This window comes from Artemia franciscana, unplaced genomic scaffold, assembly GCF_032884065.1.
Source record: "Artemia franciscana unplaced genomic scaffold, ASM3288406v1 PGA_scaffold_23, whole genome shotgun sequence".
In the NCBI taxonomy this organism is placed as follows: Eukaryota; Metazoa; Arthropoda; class Branchiopoda; order Anostraca; family Artemiidae; genus Artemia; species Artemia franciscana.
Genome location: NW_027062649.1, coordinates 3230083 through 3249948, shown reverse-complemented (window position 1 = coordinate 3249948; position 19866 = coordinate 3230083). Strand labels below are relative to the sequence as shown.

The following is a 19866-nucleotide window of genomic DNA, read 5'->3' as shown; positions in this document are numbered from 1 at the left end:
AACAGTAACTAGATGAAAAATGTCCTAACTTCAAAAGCGCACTGCTAAGGAATGATTTAATTCTTGCCTCATGTAGAGCACAAAATAGTCTTCGAGAATTTAAGTATTTCCGAAACAAGTATTTTCGGAATCTTTTCATTACTATATCCCCTAGTAAGGCTTCTATTTCAACGAAAACGCAATGAGAAATAAAAACAGCGAGTGCCATAATTACATCTTGTGAGAATCAGGCAAAACTAAAAGGTTTTTTTCTGGTCTTCTAATAACTCAAAAAAAACAACTCTAAGGGATATTTTAATGCTGGGCTCGCGCAGATTAGTCTCTTCGAGAGTTTAATTATTTAATTCGAGAGTTAAATAAAAAGAGTGAGTGGCATAATAACGTCTTGTGAGAATCTGAGTTGTGCAGGTCACAATACATACCGAAATAGGTTGCTAGCTAAATATAAAATAAATAAAAGTTGGTAGATAACTTCTACCAACTTTATTGAAAGAGATTTTAATAAGTAACTATTATCCGGGTTGGTTAATTGACCAGACTTTTTCGAAAAGAAGGAAAAAATTTCTAGAATTTTCTGACAATATTCTGGAAACAACAGAAAAGAAAGATATTTTTTGTTCTCTACCATATGTTCCGGGTTTGAGTGAAAAACTTAAAAGAATTTTACAAAATAACGGCTTAAAGGTAGCTTTAAGAGGTAGTAATACTTTGGCTAGTTTTTTTAAATTCTGGAAAGGATCAGACTTCCGTAGAGCAACAAAGTGGGGTTTATAAAATCCCATGTACTTGTGGAAGCTCTTATGTGGGACATACTAATCAGAATTTAAAAATGAGATTGCTACGACATCATAATTCTATTTCATCATCTTTAAAGCAAAATACCAAACCTGAAGATTTCACGTTGGCCCTCTCAGAATATATCTTTAATTTTCCAAATAATTTTACTTTGTTTGAAAATGTTTCTTTGATTTCTAGGGACCAAGGTTTAAAGCAAATTTTCCGGGAAACAATGGAAATTTAAAAAAAAATTATTCAAGAATAATTCCATAAACAGAGTTGGGGATCCCCTGTGGGGGATCCCTGTCATTTTTACAGGAATCCCTCCTTTAAAAAAATTACCCCCTAGTGAAAATTCTCCCAGACAATTTCAACTTCTTTGAAAATTTTCTTTGGGCAATTTTTCTAGTATGTCTTCACATGTAAAATTAAATTGGCAAAGAGAAAGTAAGTCAAATAAAAAGAATTTAACATAAGAATTTTGGTAAATTCTCCCTGCGTATGGTTTCCCTTTTGAAGTTCATCCTAGAAACTTCTCTCCCTATGGAAAAATATCTTCTTGGTCAATCCCCACAGCAGAACATTCTCCCCACAGAAAATTCCCTAAAAACATTCTGTTTACTTCCCAAAAACAAATACTAAATGTTAACACTAGACATATTTTATAACTTACAACCTTTTCCCCTAGGACTTGCAGGGCTGTATAATCCCCAAAGGCATAATTACTTGACTTTTCAATGGTGCTGATCAATATGAATGTCTCAAAATTTTGATCAGATGAACTTGGGAAAAAATGGGCATGCAAGATCCAGCTGCCCTCCAATTGTTTAGGTCACAAAGTGGGGAACTAGAACTGTGATTTCTGTTTGAGCAAGTCCTCTCCTGATCTTATATGACCATTGGTTGGATGCAATTACCCAGCAAAAAAAAATGCATACATGATCTTTCTTCTGGCAAAAATTACAAAATTCCACATTTTTTTAGATAGAAGCTAGAAACCCTTGCAGTAAGGTTCTCTGATATACCAAATCTGATGGTGTGATTTTACTAAGATTCTTTGACTTTTTAGGGGCATTTTTGCCCTTTCTCAAAAGTTACACAAATGCTTTCGGACTTCCATGACTTGTGATGGGTACATGAGACTTCATGAATATTATATATCTGGAGTCAGCATAAAAGTCAATTCACCTGATTTAACTATTGTTATCAAAAGTCTGTGCTTTATAGTTTTGGTTGTTATTTGACCAAGCTGCTCCCTACTTACAGTTTGTTGCCATCAACTATATGATTAACTGATCAGGCTTGGAATCTACTCTTAGAAAGGGCATTGGTGGTGGGCAGGGACATTAATTTTATGGCAAATTTATATAGGCATCTCTGACACCCATATGCCTACTGCAAATCTGGAAATCCACAACAGATACAACTGCTGATAGAGCTTACCTTGTATTGACTACTGAAACTTTGTCATGTAATCCCCACAAACTGGTTTGATGCTGTACCAGCTGAATTGCAAAATCTGTCATAGCCCTTGCATCTGTTGATACAGATTCCAGTAAGGCCAAATCTCTTGCTATTTTACTCTCAACTTAGAGAAGATTATCAGGGGTATTATATAATTTCTTGAAACAAAAATTGAACATGGAAATTGTGATGATTGTGTTCTGAACAAGGCCTATAAGCCTAGAGGGAATTTTATCTAGCCAAGCCTTTCACAGATTCTCAGCAACATTTGAGAGTCCTCATTAAACATAGTTTGCAAACAGGCTATGCCAACTTTTGGATACAGCTGTGTATGCTTTGTATCAGCATAGAAGAGTCAATGGATTGAATACATTATTCTTCTTCTCAACCATTTAAAAAACAATTTTCTCTGTTGGATCTTTTCTACTGGACATTAACTGGTAGATACAAAAATAGCCAAAATAATATCATTTTTGATTTCAATATTTATGTTTTTATATTTGATATTGATATCTGGTATGATATACCAATATCAATTTCAATATTGTCCACAACCAGACCCAGATGCTTCCTTGGAATTAAGTTTATTTGAAGAAGATCATCAAAAGCATCACAAAACAAGAAAATCCATGGGTAACATATCATTGGGCTATATATTTGCACATTAGGAGGGACAAATAGTGAGGTGTTTTAAAGAATAGTATAACTTGGGTAAGACCCCCAGTGCTTGGCCAATGCCTAAACTTGGACAGATACTCTGATTAAAATGCATCATTTGTATTCAGATATAATCAGAACCATTAAAAGGGGGAGCTGGGAGCAAGATATATATTTACACATTATGGGGGTGGGGGTAAAGTTAAACCTTATCTTCATAGTCAGAATTGCATCCTGAATTCAAATTTGAGATTTGTTTGTGTCAGGAGTAAACTTTACTCCCACCCCTAATGTGCAAATATATAGGCTTCCCCAAATTGGTATATGTAGGGGTGGGGTAAAGTTCATTTCTGATGCAAATGAGTTTTGTAATTTGGATTCAGGATGTAACTCTGCCTAGAAAGGTAAGATTCTTTCTTAGCTATCTGAATAATCTAATACATATGTTACTTAGAACACTTACTAATATAAGTAGTACTGATATATCCCCCTTTTTGTTTTTTACTAACAGGGCACTGGAATAGCCTATCACAAAGAGTTGTAAGGTCTTGTTTAAAGGCTTATTTGAATATCTAATTAGTTTTCAACTAATTTTTAGCTTTACACAGTAGAATAGTCTAAAAACTATAGACAAGGTAATAAGTTACCTTTTGGGACCACATAAAAGGCTCAAAACAGAATTTGCTCCAGAATTAATTACTGAATTTGAAAAGAGCATAAAAAAACATCATTTGATGTATTCACTTTCTTCCTAGTTAGTATATTTACCCTAATTTGGGTAAGATTCTAGTTTATTGACTTTTGGCTATCTTGGAAAGGGGTTACATTAGGAAAATGAAACTTTGAGGGATGAGTCTAAAGGCTAAAGTATGTCCTGGGAAGGTATTTTAAAGTACCCACCTTCACTCCTTCTCCCTCTAGAGGACCCTGAAATTTGCCTACATGACATGACCTATTGAAATTTTGACAAAACAATATTTTACCTTGATTTTCAGTTCCCAGTTGCCTTTTCTCTGCCTTTTGCTCTGAAAATGCAATTCCTGTTATTTGAGTAGATTTCTGAGCCATATTATTTTGTTTTAAACTTTAGGCAATTTATTTGCATATCCTTAAAAGCTTATAAATTGGGATTAACCAAAGTTGTGAAGCTGAAAACAATTTTTTTGAACTTCTTTCAATCAGAAAATCTATTTGTCAAGGTTTCAATTTTGTAACACACATATTTTTAAAGGTCAGGGCCCTCTAGAGGGAGAAGGAGAGGAGGTGGGTACTTCAAAACACTGTTCTGGGACATACTTTACCCTTTAGACTCATTCCTCAGAGTTCTATTTTCCTAACCTAACCCTTTCCAAGATAGCCAAATTACCCTAATTTGAGCCACAGATAGGCCTACATTCCTAAAAACTTCAGTTATTTAGTTTACCCAATTACCAGCTTAAACTAGCTATAAGCGCACGAAATAAAAGTTAATGTTGTATTATCTTTAAGCAGCAAATAATGGTGCATTTACAAACCCAATTATGATATAGGCCTATCTAGGCCTATATCTAGGATTTCACGCCACCATATGTTAATCATTCAAAATTTCGCTAATAACGCCGATAACCATAGAATTGACCGAAAACTTTAGCCCAAATTCACCCAGTAGGTTCTAATCAGATATAACAACCTGATTGATCGAGCTGGGGTGGCAATCACAATCACAATAAAACTTAATAAGAAAAACCAATATAACCGCTCTTAATATGTATGTAAACTACTAATCTACCCCTCCTCAGACATTACTAGGCCAATATAGCTCCAGAACATTATTTGTCTTATCCTTTTCTACTCAGACCTTTTCCCGTTACCTCTTTTTTTAACCTTACCATACTATGAAAAATCATTTTGTGATTTGTTTGAATCATTTTTGGGCATGTTTTCTTTTTTTGTTCTCTTTTGGTTAATTTGAGGTTCTACTGCTATTATTTCTATTACCTCATCACAGCACCAAGTCACCTGGCCAACACAGCTACGAACACTCCTCCTCCATCCCAGGGCACTCAAAGCCTCCCTCCTCGCGGGAATTTCCCGTTTCCCTTGAATATTTTCCTGTGACATCCTCCTAGCTGAAACTAAGAGGACTTGTTTATGTTTAGCTCTAGACTATTTGCTGAAAAAGAAAATTTTCGGCAATCTGTAATCCTTTATCTTTAGAAGGTGCCTTATCTATCTTAACCTTTCTTTTAGTATATCCCTAGAATAGAGGGTTTGGGCCATATAATTTTGTGCAGCCCACTGTTTGAAATACAGTAAGTCAGTCTTGTACCCAAAAACAATCTGTAGGCAATATTTTGGAAAACATATATAATATCCTTTTCCATCTTTCAGAGCACTCACGCTTCACAACTATACCTGACAACTGTTATCACTATAGCCTCCAATATCCTAATTTTACCGCTCAAAGTTACATTCCTATTCTTCCAAACTTTTTTCAGTTCTGAAAAATCACCTTGGACCTAGGCTATTCTACTTTTATTATCCTCACTTGCCCTTTCGTATTTAATAGTAACACTGCCTAGGTAAACGGAGATGTCCACTTTATAGATCTTTTCGTTACCCAGTGTCACCTTATCAATTCCACTTGTTTTATGTTAAGAAGACTGAGTCTTCTTAACATGAATTTGGACTGAAAATCAGACCAAGCCAGGTCAAACATGATGGAGAGCAACGAACCCCCTCCCTCCCTGACATTCTCTTTTCCTAAAACGCATTCAATTGAAATTGTGAGATAGGCATTTTGTTACCAATAGTCTAAAAATCATATAACAATGTCTTTAGGGTGGACTTAATCCCCCAAAGCCCATTGGCAAGGGTTATAAGTTATGCTCTGGGGCACATAAGGTTTTTATGGAAAGGGTGGTCGTAAATCATTGGACCGGATGGAACTTATTTGACTGGAACTCCGAAGTTTTAGTGCCTTTTATAAGAGTCAACAGTAATTGCAGGGTGATCCCCCCCCCCCCTGAGTTTATCATTTCACAAAACACATCCAATCAAAATTTTAAGAGAGCTATTTTGTTTAGCATTATTGAAAGGTCTAGTAAATATGTCTTTAGTGATGTAAACCTCCCCACAGTCCTCAGGACAAGGGCTGCAAGCTAGGTAATTCGTTCATTGTTTATGCATAGTATATGTCATTGTGAAAGGTTTGTACTGACCTTTCCAAGTAGACGAAGGGCAGTCAGGTGAGCCTTTCAGAGAATGTTTATGGGAGCATTGAACTATATGTGCATACGGATTGTCATAAGGCTGTAACGCAAGCATAACTGAGCATATTGATTTGGAATATCAAGGAAATGGTAAGAGAGATGATCAAAAATGCAAAATTTGCATGCTACCGATACTACTACAACTACCATTACTACTAATAACACCCTACTCTATTTACTGTATTGAGGGAAAATTGGAACTAAATCAAAAGACGCTATGTGCATGCATATTGTCAAAATAGCATATCTCAAGAATTGATTTGGGTATTAATTTGGAACTTCTAGAGAATCCTTAAAGGGGTGGATAATCTCACCAAAAAGCAATATATGCACACTACTACTAATACTACTGTTGCTACTACATTTACTACTACTACTGCTGCTGCTATTTCTATTGCAATTACTCTTAAGACTAAGAGCATTGACATGAAAGCTGCTAGAAGAATATGGACATACAGGTTATCTAAAGAGCATATTAGCAATGGCTAATTGTAAGTCGAAACTTCCAGGACTTGATGAGATGAATTTCCTACAATAAAAGGCATAAGTTAACACTGATGCTGCTAGTAGCATTACCGCTATTCAATACTGTTGCTAGTAATATCAATACTACTACGGTGACTACTATTATAAGCTTCAAATTAATCAAAATGATTCTAGATGAAGTTGTTAACTTTGAAATCAATAACAGCATTCAACTACACCACAGTATCTTCTTTTGAAGCACATCACACCATCACACCATCAGATTCAAAATCACACCATCAGATTCAAAATCACACCATCAGATTCAGCGTATCAAAGAACTTTATTGCAGAAGTTTCAAGCTCCTATCTACAAAAATGTGGAATTTCGCATTTTTTGCCAGAAGACAGATCACGGATGCGTGTTTATTTGTTTTTCTCTTTTTGTTTTTTTCCCAGGGGTGATCGTATCGACTGAGTGGTCTTAGAATGTCGCGAGAGAGCTCATTCTAACAGAAATGAAAAGTTCTAGTGCCCTTTTTAAGTGACCAAAAAATTGGAAGGCACCTAGGGCCCCCTCCCACGCTCATTTTTTCCCAAAAGTCACCGGATCAAAATTCTGAGATAGCCATTTTATTCACCATAGTCGAAAAACCTATTAACTGTATCTTTAGGGACGACTTACTCTCCCGCAGTCCCCGTGGGAGGGGCTGCAAGTTACAAGCTTTGACCTGTGTTTACATACCGTAATGGTGACTGGGAAGTGTACAGACGTTTTCAGGGGGATGTTTTTGGTTTAGGGGGGAGAGTTGAGGGAGGGGGTCACGTGGGAGGATATTTTCATGGAGGAACTTTTCATGGGGGAGGAGAATTTCAATGAAGCGGGCGCGGGATTTTCTAGCATTATTTGGAAAAACAATGAAAAAACAATTATGAAAAGTTTTTTCTACTGAAGGTAAGGAGCAGCATTAAAACTTAAAACGAACAAAAATTATTACGCATATGAGGGGTTTACCCCCTCGTTATACCTCACTCTTTACGCTAAAGTATTTTTAGCAATTTCAACTATTTATTCTACGGCCTTTGTGATTCAGAGGTCATTCTTAAGGAAATGGAAATTGTAAAGAATTGTAAAGAGCGAGGTATCGACGAGGGTTGAACGCCCTCATATACGCAATAAAAACATACGAATTGAGAAGTTCTTTACGTAAGTTAATTCGTAAGTTACGTATAACTTTTACCAATGAAAACATTTGTAAAAAATTAAAAGTTCTACTTGTCTTTTTAAGTAATCAAAAAATTGGAGGGGAACTAGGCCTCCACCTTCACTCATTTTTTCTCAAAGTCTTCTGATAATTACAATTAATTAATATGCAAATTTTGTTTTATTATTTATGTGCGGAGAGCCAAGATCAAAACATGCATTAATTCAGAAACCTCCAGAAATTAAATAGAAAAAAAACAAGTTTTTTAAATGAAAGTAAGGAGCAACATTAAAGCTTCAAACCAACAGAAATTACTCCGTATATGAAAGGGGCTTTTCCTCTTCAACGCCAACGCCTTCAAGTTTCTTGCTGTCTTAAAAAGTAAAGTTAAGAGAAAGAGTCAAACTTTAGCGTAAAGAGCTGGGTGTTGATGAGGAAAAGCCCCTTTCATATACGGAGTAATTTCTGTTCTTTTTAAGTTTTAATGTTTCTCCTTACTTTCATTTAAAAAACTTGTTTTTTTCTTTTTAATTTAGTTTATGTGGCATCCCATGAAGAAGTATTGCAGTTGCTTTTGCAAGATTATACCTACAAAACTGCTGTAGTCTACAATCCTTACTGTTTTCCTTTCCAACCCCAAATTGCAAAAATTATGCGGCTAAACACATAGCGATATAGCGGTCATAACAATATACTAACCAGATTCAACCAATGGGATTCAACTTGGATTCAACCTAGACTAGAATTCACAACTGACGGCTTTCATCTTTGTTTTCAATAGGTTAAAAGCTGTGTTCAAAACAATCCTGTTGTAGTTTTTTCTAGTAAATGTTTGTCTCGTATAGAAGATTTCCATGCACAAACTCCTCCATTAAAACACAGTCTTAACCCATTCAAAACCACGTGAACCAAATTGTAAGGTGGTATTCTTGGTTGTTGTTAGTACCTAACAATTAAATAGCGACGAAGACCACACTGCCTTTCTATCACAAACACCAAAAAATAAGAAGAACAATAGGGAATATCTCAAGACAGTGGGAAACAAATTAGAATGAATATTTTGGCCCTATGTCCAAGGGCCGTCCTCAGCAATACAAATAAGAAAAAACAACTTACTAGACGATAAAATCAATAAAACTAAAATGACAGTTTTTCAAAACAGTCCCAACATCCTTATCTTAGCGAAGTTCAACCAGGACTGATAAAGAAATTGTGATGAAACGAGGCAATTCATTGAAATGAAAGAAAATGATTTAAAAAAAATTTTCAATGACAGCCTAGCTTTTCTCGCTGCTGATCTCATACGTCTGTTTGTGACAGATTCTGTGTTAATATCTATTGGTTATTAATTATATATTGGTTAACCTAACAATTTATTTAAAAACACGGAAGATACAGGTCCATTCATAGGCTGCTTACTCTTTAGATCAAGGGAAGGCTAGAGAAAGCTGTTTTAAGGAGCAAAGCAGTTCTTTCCATGGAAAAGGGGTCTTTTTTGTCATGGTTTAATAGAAAATAAAACGTTTGGCCCCCAAAAACCTAAAACGCATACAATTGAAGATCTTAGATAGCCAATTGATTTATAATTATTGAAAAGAAATCTCTTCAGCTTCCCAGTCTCAGAGGTTAAGATACCGCATAGCAGGCTCCTTAAGATATGCACAGTCAGTAGAATATAAACTTTTTGCTTTTTTTTGCTATATGGTATTCTTATCAACGGTATGCTTTACTTGTGCGATGACTAAAGAACGCTAGAAAAAAGAGCATGTGATAATTCAACCCTCAAGATCATCTTATGCAATCAATTAAATAAAAAGAAAAAGAGTTTTTTTTTAACTGAAAGTAAGGAGCAATATAAAACTTAAACGAACAGAAATTAATTCGTATATGAAAGAGGCTATTCCCTCCTCAACACCCTGCTCTTTACGTTAAATTTTTTTATTGTTTTAAAAAGTAGCACTGTGACAAAGAGTCCAACTTTAGCGTTAAGAGCGGGGCGTTGAGAAGTGGATAGCCCCTTTCATATGCGGAATAATATCTGTTCGTTTTAAGTTTTAATATAGCTCCTTCCTTTCAGTTAAAAAACTAATGCAGGTTTCGATTTTGGCTCATCGTATATGAATTATTAAAACGAAATTCGTATCTTAATTTTTGCTTTTTTTGGCTAAATGGCTTTCTCAAAGTTTTGAACGGACGATTTTGAGAAAAAGGGACGGGGGAGAGGGCCTAGTTGACGTCCAATTTCTTGGTTACTGAAAAAGGCCACTGGAACTTTTAATTTTATTTACGAACGTTTTTATTAGTAATAAATATTCGTTAGTTACACAACATACTTCTATAATCGTATATTTTTATTAATATACGGTCACATAATTTAATATGAGGGGGTTTGTTCCCTCGACAATGCCTCGCTCTTTACACTAAAGCTTGAATTTTGCTTCAATTCTTTGAGAATGACCCCTTAATCGAAAAGGTTTGAAAAATAATTGTTGTCTGTGTTTCTTAATCAGTTTAGAATTGTTTGCGTTCAAGTTAAGAAGCAATGTCGTATAAAATTGTACCAACAGAGAAAGCAAAACCAGGAGATTACAAATCCACAAGTTACTCCCGTCACCTACCCGGCACCTACCACTTTTGTCAGTTTTTACCCTGTCTAGGATGAAATGGCACCCTCCCAACACCGGTGAACATGGGCCTGGGGAGTGAGCAACCCCTCGTTTCATCCCCAATTAGGGACTGAAACCTAAAATTTATCCAATCGTGGGCATTTAGAGTCGTGAGCATTTTGAGTTATTGGCATTTTGAGTGTTAGCCTTTGAAATTACTAAAAATACTTTTGTGTAAGGAGCGAGGCACTGAGGAGGGGACGAACCCCCTCATATAAGTATTAATTCTCGGTTGTAACAAGTTTTGATTTTACTCCTTAGTTCCAGTTGAAAAATAATTGTTTTTTTTTATTTTCATTGCTTTTTAAATTATGTTTGGAAAATACAGCCCCCCTTCATGGAAATTCTCTTCCACCCTGATAAATTCCTCTATGGAGAGATTCTCCCACGTAAACCCTTCCACCTACCTCTCCACCGGATAAATCCCCCCTGAAAACATCTCTCTCTCTCTCTCTCTGAAATATAAATCGAATTTGCGGTGTAGAGTATCTTTAGTATATATCACCATAAGGGCAAATATTTACTATAAAAACTGAATTATTTCTATGGATAATTTAATTATGCAGGCACAACTTAGTTTTGACAAGATTTTTTTGCAGAAACTAAATCTCAGCTGGGGGAGGGGTACACTGAGATCTGAGGGGAATGCTTGGGTCCTGAAGTGGCAGTTTCCCCCATTCTCAACATCAAATTAGGTTTTGAGCTCCACACATGTCATTAACCATCTCAAAACATACTCCCCGAACCCTCCCCCCTTGGAAAATACCCCCACCGAAAAATACATGACCCCCCAAGTAAATACCCCTCCCTCCAGAAAATACCCCTAGTGGAAAATAAGGATTTTCAAATTCTATAATTCTGTTTGAGTTTTTTTTTGTAGGGGGAAGGAATTTTGGTACTCGTACATTATAGGCCTTTCACTCAAGTTTAGGCTATGTAAAAATCGAGCAAACATACCGGTTTCTTAGCTCATTTCTTTTAGCTTTGCGCGAGACAAGACAAAGACAAGTGACAGAATAAATAGGAAATATATATAATTTGGGCTATACATTTGCAAATAAGGAGGTTGGGGTAAAGTATTTGGACAGTTCGAAGACAGAAAACAACTCTTACTTCATAATATGCAAAATAATTGTCTCAGCTATACTTTACCCCCTCCACCGAATGTGCAAATATATAGCCCAAATGTGTTTCTAAAGTAACGAAAAGAAAAACTAACGAAGAAACCGTTTGTTGTTGAGTTTCACACATTTATACGCCACTCACTCAAGTTTACGATTTAAAAGTTTTATAGTTTGAGACAATTTTTAAAGTTTACAAGTTTTACACAGCGTAAACTTGAGTGAGTGGTAATATAAGAAATAAGTACCAAAATTCCTTCCCCTTTGGAAAATAAAAGAATAAATCAAATAAAATGTCAAATTTCAAAAATCTTATTTTCCCTGGGGGGAGGTCTTTTCTGGGAGGTACATACCCAGGGTATATTCCGGGAGGGGCGTATTGTCACTGGGGAGGGGAAATTTTCCACGTGGTTGATTTGCTGTGTTCCAAGATTTTGATGTCTTATTTGGGTGATCGCAGATTTTGAAATCTCCAGGGGGAACTGTTGGAAACAGGAAACCTTTAATTTGTCTTGTCACCGGGGTGAAATCCCAAGAAATGAAAACAAGTTTGAAAACAAAAGAAGGTTGAAATGAGATTTGTTCTACAATAAAACTCAGAGAAGCAACACATTTTATAATATTGTTTAAAGCTAGTTAAATTTATAATCTGTATACAGTTCGGAGTCTGGAATATTGCATTACTAAAAGTTCTTGTAAGTGTCTGTTAGTCAAATAAACAACTAGGCCTACTTCTGAGAAGATGTGTGTTTTCAGTTAATGGGAGGAGGGAGGCGTAGCCCAAACAGCATTTTTGAGCTGATGATTTGTCAAGTTTCTTCGGTAAAATTCTAGTTAATTGACTTCTTGCTGTCTCGGAAAGGGTTTAGGTTAGGAAAATGAAACTTTCAAAGATGGGTCTACAGGCTAAAGTGTGTCCCGGGAAAGTATTTTAAAGTACCCACCTCCGCTCCTTCTCCCTCTATAGGGCCTTGAAATTTGCATACATGACAGGTCTATACCTACTGAATATGCAAAATTCCGCATTTTTGCAGATAGGAGCATGAAACTCTAGAGTAGGGAGAAAAAAACATCATGATGGATCTATCCCAAATATAGAATATTTAATGACTAAATGTCAAATTTAAATTTCCTACAGATAATTCTCCTGTAGAAAATAACTCTACTCGCATTGCAACCACAGAGAAAGTACGACAAATAAAAACAATGAAGAAAAGAAATCTTTTTTTGTTTACTGATATTCCAAAATGTAGGCCGAATTTGTGGTCTAGAATATCTTAAGTAAATGTTATTGCATTCTTATTTATTCACGTTTATCAAACCGAGGTAACGAACTGTAATAAGGAGTGGCCCGGCTCAATAGTAACCAAAACTCTAAAAAACGGAATTTTGATACCAATAGTTACATCAAAAGAATTGAATTTCAATGCTGATTTTAAATATATAAGCTTCATCAAATTTAGTTTTACAAATCAAAAGTTACGAGCCTGAGAAAATTTGTCCTTTTTTAGAAAATATTGGAGAAATTTTCCCCTAAAAGTCATAGAATCTTAACAAAAATCACCCGAAGTATTAGGAGGAGGTGAGCCCCTCATATGTGCAATAATTTCTGTTCGTTTTAAGTTTTAATGCTGCTCCTTACTTCCTTACTCGCTAAACATTCTTTACAAGAAATCATAAACCGTTGTAATCAACTGAAAGATTCAACTGTCAATGCTCCCTCCGTCCAGTCACTCCAGGTCTGGAAGACTTTAAATCTGTCAGATGGATTAAGGTAATTAAGGTGAAATACCTTGGGAAATATAGTTTGTGCCAAAGGGTGCTGTCTGCCAGGCATTGTGTGACACAGTGGCATGAATTATCTTGGACTACAACGTTTTAACAATAAAACGGTATGTTCTTACAGCTCAAATAAAAAACACCTATTGGGATACTCAAACGTCAAAAACGCTCAAGCGAGGATGACGGACAAAGAAGGGAGGATCATCATAATCATTATCATCATCACCATCAAAACCATCCTCATTATCATCATCATCATGCAATTTAATGCAATTTAGTGATAATCCAAGGTCATGCTTTGTAAGAAGAACGACCGGGTCCTTGCTAAGAAGAAACCGGATTCATATATCCCCGCCCTATCTCTAACTACCTGAAGTAAGATCAACAGTGCTGAGGCCAAGGAGTAGTAATCTGGATCCCAAAGAATCATTGGGAAAAAGGACTGTGGAAAGGGGGAACGAATTGCCCAGGATGGGGCCAGCTCTGCCTCCAAACCAAGTGCTTTGACTCCAGCCGTAACACCAACATGTCACTCCTCATATACTTCTGAACCTTGCACTAAAAAAAACATGCCCATGTTATAACGCAGTGACTGAAAGTCCTACCGTGAGAGGTCATGAAACATGCTACGTCAGAACTGAGAAACCCGTCAAAAAGATAAATTTATGAGTGATTTAGACCAGACTTTGCCCATCTCCCCATAGACAGCTTAGTCGAGAAGATGTAGTACTACGCGCCTCGTCCGCATGTGCTTTCCCCTTGCAAGTGTTAATGCTACCATGTCCTCAAACCAAAGCAAAGGACATGCTGTCATGTCCTTTGCTTTGCTTATTGTGTCTTTTATATCATAGGTGATTGGGTTATAGTAAAAGATTGAAATCAACTGCTAAAGCTACTAAATTCATTTTTGTATAAACAATTTCAACGTTGCCAGGAGTTGAAATAATATCTCTTTTTCTCTCACCAACTCCCAATTTTTCTTCTTTGCATGGTACTTAAGAACTTTTCGAATTTGTAGTTTCCGGATCCTTTCTAATGGAAAATTTTAATTTTTTGGCTTCACATTTTTCAGTTTGTCTTTATTCGTTGTAGGTTTTACCATTTTTATGACAGTATTCGCTACATTATAAATTTGCTCACATATTCTGGGAAGTGAACGAGGTGAGATGAATGTTCTAAAACATGCAGGGAAAATATAAACTATATCAGGCAAAGACTAAATTGCCTGATTTAGACTAGGAATTCGGCAAAGACTAGGAATACATTTTATTCGTACAAATTGTAGTATTTTTATTTCAGTAATTAAGATATTTTTACAAATATTATCATATATTTTTCCAAACGGAAGGGTACTGAAATAAGAAGTAAAAATTATTAAACAGAATCAAAGAGTAGAAATTATATTAAGTTGCAATTATGATTCATTACTAAGGAATCCAAGAAATAAAATATTTGATTTTAGTAGAGCTTCCAAAATTAGTTTTAGAATATTATCAAAAATTGCTGTCCTTCATTTTTTTTAGCACTTAGTTTTCATTAGTTTAGCACTGTTGATTCAGTTTTTTCAAGCATTGTGAATTTTTAATTCTTCATTTGTCTTCCTTTTTTTTCCAAAGCAGTGACGGACTGAATATTAACCACAGTAACGACCAAAAAAAGTTGACAAAACTTATTTTTTTTTACATATAATTCAAAAGGAATGCCTAGGCTGAATTTAAAAGGGCAATTATTCTTGTTTTTATTGCTTACAGTTTGATTACAGTTTGATTGCTTAAAGTTTATTGCTTAGAATTTTCTTGCTAGTTCTGGTGGTGGGCCTTTCCTTGTGCTTTTGATTTGGATGTTATGCTATGTATTGCGTATTTTGTTAAATAACACGTATATACTTAGCAAAACAAATGAAATCAAAAGTACTTTCAGCGTCGCCTCAACGTGGCGGGGAAGTGATAACAGGGTGATGTTAGATATGAATTTTATGCTAAGAAAATAATAATCAAAGTAAGGATTAATTTCATATATAATTATTATCGACCAAGGCTCTTTTTTTCTATACTAATTGCGAATGGGTTTCCACTAGTTAAATTTTTTTACTTTTATTGATATCTAACTCCACTCTGGCTAAGCACGCTGAATCTGTTATATTGAATAATATACCTCGTTTTTTCACAGCAAAATAGAGGTTATATATAGTAGCAAAAAGTTCTATTCTCCATTAAAGATTTTTGACACACATCGACACACAAACCAAATAGCAACTTAAAGCATGGCTCTGACGTGTTGGAAAACTTCCCAAATTTCGTCCTGTGAAATGTGTTTCATGTTTAGAGAAACAATTTGCAACTGTATTTTACCTATACTGTGATCCACATGTTCGAGGATAAGATCATGCATAAAAATCAGGTATGGTGTTGTAGATCCCTATGGCATACTGCTGAACTGCTTAGGATGAATTAGAGGTTCAATTTTAACTTTGAACTTTTAACAATAATTATAAAATTGGTCACTCTTGGAAAAAAAAACAACAAACACAAGAAACACATACGTGATTTTGTTTGTGGTAAAAATTTTAAATTCCGCATTTTGGTATATAGGACCTTGAAACTTGAAAATAGGGTTATTTGATATGCTGAATATGATGGTGTGATTTCCATTTAGATCACCTGTTTTGGTTGCTTTCCCTCTTTCAAACATAGGTCATATTGTCACTGGCTCGTAACTTTTAATGGGTACCATTAAGCTTAATGAGCTTTATATTTTTGAAATCAACTTGAATGTTCGATTCTTTTGTAGTATGTACTATTATCAAATCCTTGTGTTTTAGGGTTTCGATTACTGTTGAGCCGGGTCACCCGGTACTTACAGCTTGTTGCCACGAACTGTTTGATGCAATGGAGACTGCTAGTATTTTTCAATATTATTCACATTTTACTTTTTATTTTTAGGGCTACAAATGATTAGTTTGTGTTTAATACTATCACTGTTCTAGTGTTTCTAATTATATGACACTTATTGATTTGTATTCTATGACCATTCAATTTTGATTGAAATTGTACCTAACTTTCTGTTAAATGGTCATCTTGTGTAGTTTTGCTTCAGATTAAAAATCACCATTTGCCTTAATAAATGAATTTTCGGTTTATCTTTGCGACATGAAATTTTCACGGGTATGTACCGACAGTATTTTTTATCATGAAAACCAGTCACGTTCCGAAACAAAAAATATAAATTCATAAAACACTTGAAACCCGAGTCTACAAAAGCTGTTAAAAAAAAACAAAAAGAAAACTAAAAAAAAAAAAAAACTAGAAGAATTCGGTTGCACACACGAAGAGACAAAGTCAAGGAGTTTTTTTTCCTAGAGGCAAATTCACATCAGAATCTGATCGTTACTATGTTCTAACTTTTAATCCAATTAATGAAAATAACTGCCTAGCTTTTTGCTGAGAAGTTAGAGGTGAATGTTGCCATCAGATAGGCCACGTCCTCTTTTTGTACCACTGACATATATATATATATATATATATATATATATATATATATATATATATATATATATATATATATATATATATATATATATATATATATATATATATATATAAATCTACTGCATGGTACCGCTCCGAAAAGGGTGCTTTAGCTATAATTAGAAGACAAGAGATGTTAGAGAAACCAGGGGACAACTTTTTTCCTAAGTCCTAACTATAAAAATTCCTTCACATTCCCAGCTTAGCTAGTTCATGTCTTATTATCTATCTACGAGCAATTCCAAGGGAAATAACCATGCACAGCATATTTTTATTTGTTTTCAGGCTTAATATAGTCTTTGTTCTTTTTTTTTAAAGTGTCAGAATTTTATTTTAATGGCTTTTTTATTTTAAGGAGCTTATTTTAAGCATTATCTATCCAGCTTTTTCTTGATAATTAACTAAAACAATGAAATAAAAGATCCCATGATGTTTTCAAAAGCGTGTGTTAACTTAATGATTATTTCGAATAGAATTTAATTAATATTACCAAGTTAAGAGTTATTTACTAACGTTTAAAAAACGTGTATATGTTATGTTCAATAAAATTTGACTTTAAGAAATGTATACCAACTTTATAATATTACTGTTATGAAAGGGGCCGTTGATAAGCTCTAATTTCTTTAAAAATGAAGGAATTATGACATCAAGAGGTGCTTGTAATACTATTCCTTTATCTGTGCCATAAAACATAGTAAATAAAACAAGAAAATGAACCCAATTCGAGTAGATTTAATGAATGTTGACAAAAGCATCTACAAGTCAAGGAAAAACGTCTTTCTTTTAGATTCATGAATTTTTCTATTTATTATATAGCGATTCAATAAGACCCGTTTTTTTTTTCTTCTATTGTTATAGTCTATCAAAGACCCAAAAACAACAATGTAATCATTTGGTGTAGTAGGTCAGAGTAAGTGACTTAATGACGTCAAACAACTAAATGTATTGTAAGGTATATGTAATGTTGTTTAACATGTAGAGCAATTAAAATTTCGAAGTCCCCCTCTCCCCAAAACAGATTTAACGTTAGCTTTGGGGCTTTTTATAAATATGAATTTTTCTGAGCTATTATACGAAATAGGTACGGAACTCATTCAACTTCAATCCTAGCTGTAAGAGAAAATTATTTTTCCAGCTAATATTCTCTAAATTGTTTACATAACTGACCATATTTCTGAAAGTTGGTCGTCGAAAAAGTACAATACATAGCCATATTCAAAGATTCAATCTGTAGTTGGTGCCTATTTTTAGTCTATGAACTGACCATTCCTTTTTGTGTAAATAAAAAAAAAAATTGAAAATTAGGAGCAGCATTAAAAGTAAAAACAAACAGGAATTATTCCGCGTATAAGGGGGGAGGGTTGTACTTTGTTGTTTATCTGGCTCCTTGATACCTTGCTATTTATGTTAGTGCTTTTAGTCCTTTTGAAAGAGCTTTTTATTCTAAATTTGTTCAATCTGTACATATAGTATTTGTGATAGGGAAGTATACAGACACTTTGGGAGGGGGGAATTTTGTAACTAGGGTGGGTTTCTTTGGTGGAATTTTTTATGGAGAGGGAAATTTCTGGGGGAGGGGTTTTTCCATGGAAAATTCTACTTGGGGCGATCTGAAAGAATTACTGTTCGAAATTCTTTTTAATTGTCATACTCTCTCTCTCCCAAGTCAGATTTTTACTGAAGATGATTCAGAAAAAAATATCCTGAGGCTATTTTCAGCATATTTTGATTTCCAGAAAAACATTTTAAAGGAAAGAGAGGATTTCCGAAGCGATTGAGGAAATGATTGGAAATTAGTCTTTTTCAAATGGCAGCATACTAAGGAGAATTTTTCAAGCTGAATCGACCGCAAGAAAATTTACGGGGGCGAGTTTTTTACCGTCTGGAGGGGGTTTTACAGGAATTAGTTTACGTGGTAGAAATTTCTACGCATGAGTTTCCTGTGAGAAGGGAATATTTAAGAAGAGTGAACCAAATTTACGGGCGTTATTTCAAAAATGATCAAAATAAAAATAAAAAGATTTTGTAACTGAAAGTAAAGATCATTAAAACTCAAATGAACAGAATTTACTTTGTATATGAAGGGACTACCCTCCTCCTCAATACTTTGCTATTTACGCTGAAGTTTGACTGTTTGTCCCAATTTTTAAGAACAGCTACAGAAACATTAGTCATTTGATTATAAAAGGAAGCATTTCGTAAAGTCCTTAAAGCTTTAGCGTAAAGAGCAAGGCATTGAGGAGGGAAGCAGCTTCTTCGTAAACAATTTCTGTTTGTTTTGAATTTTAATTTTGTTCCTTACTTTCCGAAAAAAACTTCTTCAGTTAATATCCAATACAATTATTGTTTTGTAGGAGCAAAAGTGCAAAAAATTACAAATTTGTCATGACATTTTGTTATTTGAAAATGACTAAATCTTAAGATTCTGATGGAATGAAGTCCATCTTGACATTCTAAAGCAAATATGTTTTACCGTTATGATCACTTAAAGAAACACGTAAAAAACGGTTGCATATCCCTAAGTATCTTTTCAGGGAAGAACATACAATTTGTATCTTAACTACGTATTATATTTAAGGCCTCTCAGACGCCTTTAAGCTATGAAATTTGTAAAATCTACGTATATCATTTGTTATTGGGAAGCATAGACACTTTCGGAGCGGGGGATTTTGTCATTGGGGTGAGTTTCTGTGGTAGAGTTTTTCATGGAGAGTGAAATTTCTGGGGGAATTTTTGTAGGAATTTCTACCTGGGGCGATTTGAAAGAATTAAAAAATACGATTTTTTAACTATAAGTAAAGATCATTAAAACAAATGAACATATTTATTTTGTATATGAAGGGGCTTTCCCCTCCCTCAATACGTTGGTATGTGCGCTAGTTGGACTGTTTGTCCCAATTTTTAAGAACAGCTACTGAAACACGGGCCACTTAATTAAAAAAGGAAGCATTT

General features: G+C 34.7%; 2 protein-coding genes across 7 annotated transcripts in view; one reads left to right on the top strand and one right to left on the bottom strand.

Annotated features, from left to right (window-relative positions):
* Positions 1 to 4476, bottom strand: part of LOC136041468 (PAS domain-containing protein cky-1-like) — a 121395-nt gene extending 116919 nt beyond the window's left edge. For 5 of the 6 annotated variants that reach the window (XM_065726157.1, XM_065726156.1, XM_065726160.1 and 2 more), the window contains exon 1: positions 4413 to 4476. The gene's annotated coding sequence lies outside the window, so the exon portion shown is untranslated. Of the gene's footprint in view, positions 1 to 4408 lie in introns of all 6 variants that reach the window. The other variant, XM_065726158.1, reaches the window with a different exon arrangement.
* The window catches only part of LOC136041519 (exosome complex component RRP46-like), a gene marked incomplete at its 5' end in the record, with an annotated part of 363665 nt that overhangs the window by 246600 nt on the left and 97199 nt on the right, over positions 1 to 19866 (top strand). The gene's annotated exons all lie outside the window — the stretch shown is intronic.